The following is a 2,278-nucleotide window of genomic DNA, read 5'->3' on the forward strand; positions in this document are numbered from 1 at the left end:
AATCAAATTAAAACTATTTATTTGACTAAAGTGTAACTTTTTTCAACTAAAGGGTAACTGTTTCTTTAAGTAAAGCGTAACAACTTCTTTGTAATGTTGAATAAAATGTAATGTCCAAATAAGTTTGAATAAAATTTGACGCTGATGAACGAAAATAAAACATTGATTAATAAACCAACTTAAATTAAACAATTACTAAGAGAAAATCAATATTTGTTGTAATAAACATAATTATGTTAAAGTATTTGTACAAATGTTCAAACAAAATAACGTTCTTCTCGACTGCTAAGCATCCTTACGAATCTTGCATCTTTACTTCACTTGAGACTACAACAACGTTCGAATGTTCCTCGTTATACAATTTGATAGAAATCTTTCGTTTTATGAGCTTTAGGCATTGCCATATCCACTGCTAAAATTATAGGTGTTCATATATTTTTGTGTTTATATATATTATTAGCAAACACTTATCAGTTTCAATTTTTTTACACAAAGTTTCGTCAATAAAGACTTTCGTCAGAAATCTGGAGGGAGAGGAGAGGACTAATCGCTAATTGGATTTTTGAAAAGTCTTTAAAAGTGATTTCTAATAATTTATTATTGTGTTGTTTTTGTAAGAATAGAGGGGGTGTAACCTCTTCAAATTATCAAAATATCTTTTTTTTTTTTTCGTTTAAATTTTGATTTCCCCCCCTTAACTTTTGTTTTAGTCCCCCCCCCCCCACAACTTTTATGATCTTCCTATGCCACTGCATGTATGTATGTATGTATGTATGTATGTATGTATGTATGTATGTATGTATGTATGTATGTATGTATGTATGTATGTATGTATGTATGTATGTATGTATGTATGTATGTATGTATGTATGTATGTATAAATATATATATATATATATATATATATACATATACATATATATATACACACACATACACACACGCACACACACACATCAAATACAAAATCTATATTTAAATAATAAAATAGTTAATAACAAACATATGTAAGATATAAGCACTATATACAAATAAAATTTCCGTAAACAAAAACATAAAATATTTTTGATGTATTACCTGCATAAACATGGCGACAAAATATTTTTTTAAAAATAATTAGTACATTTGTTGATATTTCACTTTCATTTTTTAATGTCACATCTAAACAGAAAATTATTGAAAAATAGTATCAGTATTTTACTGCAAAAACTAGAAGTAAAATGCTTCAAAATTCTCTTATACAAATAATATATGAATTCCAATCACCATTAAAATGCTGCAAATGCATATAAAATACATTACCGTATCCCTCTTTAACAGCTGTTAAAGAGGGATATGGTAACAAATGACAAATTACAAAACAAATGCTTCACTAGACATAACTGAAAAAAAAAATTTTAACAAAAGTTTCATTCAGTAAATAATGAAACAAAGAAATTTTAAATTAACACACCACTCAGCTAAAGATGCGATAATACCTTTTTCATCAGGATTGCTATCCAGATCACTTTAATTTTTTGAGTTTGATGTGAAATAGCGTTCATCCTGATCATCGTCATAGTGATTATTAAGAATTTGAAAAGGAAAATTATCTTCATCATTGTCAATATCAATCTCATATGAATTGTCATCATAACAAACATTTTCACAATCATTAGAAATACTGCAGGTAGACACATTACTCTTCTGATAACTTTCACCATAAATTTCTTATATATCTTATCAACTTGCTCTCTCACTCTTCTTCTGTTTGTTGCATATGAAGCAGCCATCTAAACTATTAGTACCAGTTAAATTATATCATATAGTATTAGTAGCCTAATATTATAAACCATTATTAATACAAAAAAACAAAATTTTAAAAAAAATTTAACTTGACTACTTTAAAAATAAGAAGAGCAAGAGGTGATTTAATTCAATTTTATTTTATAAAATAAGTAAAAATATGGTTAAAGTTAAATGGAATCATCCTCCTAAAATAATTAAATATGCAATAAAAAGACGTCATACTCAGAAAATGCAAAAGCAGTTCAGCAGTTCATTTAATTTCTTCACAAACCTAACAGTTAACAATTGGAATAATTAAACAGGAGAGATAATCAACTCTGATAATGTGAATGTCTTCAAAAACAAGTTTGGTTGTTTCAAAAACAAACAAAAGAAAATAAAAATATAAAAAAATAATGAAAAAATGAAAAATAAAATGAACACTTTTCCAAAGCTGTCAAAGTTTAACATCTACAGATGTTAGACTCACCACATTGTATGTGTAGAGCAA

The 2,278-nt window shown here is 26.4% G+C and overlaps 1 pseudogene across 1 annotated transcript; it reads right to left on the reverse strand.

Annotated features, from left to right (window-relative positions):
* Positions 1 to 212: 212 nt before the first annotated feature.
* On the reverse strand, positions 213 to 2,065 carry LOC149893504 (uncharacterized; annotated as a pseudogene). Its single transcript, XR_016452552.1, has 4 exons — positions 2,011 to 2,065; positions 1,479 to 1,772; positions 1,078 to 1,161; positions 213 to 412 (listed from the first exon to the last, which is right to left on the reverse strand). The product of XR_016452552.1 is annotated as an uncharacterized LOC149893504 (transcript).
* Positions 2,066 to 2,278: the final 213 nt, after the last annotated feature.

This window comes from Hydra viridissima, unplaced genomic scaffold (genome assembly GCF_058129835.1).
Source record: "Hydra viridissima isolate aposymbiotic clone 2 unplaced genomic scaffold, HvirCarnegie_v1 scaffold_1, whole genome shotgun sequence".
Lineage (NCBI taxonomy): Eukaryota > Metazoa > Cnidaria > Hydrozoa > Anthoathecata > Hydridae > Hydra > Hydra viridissima.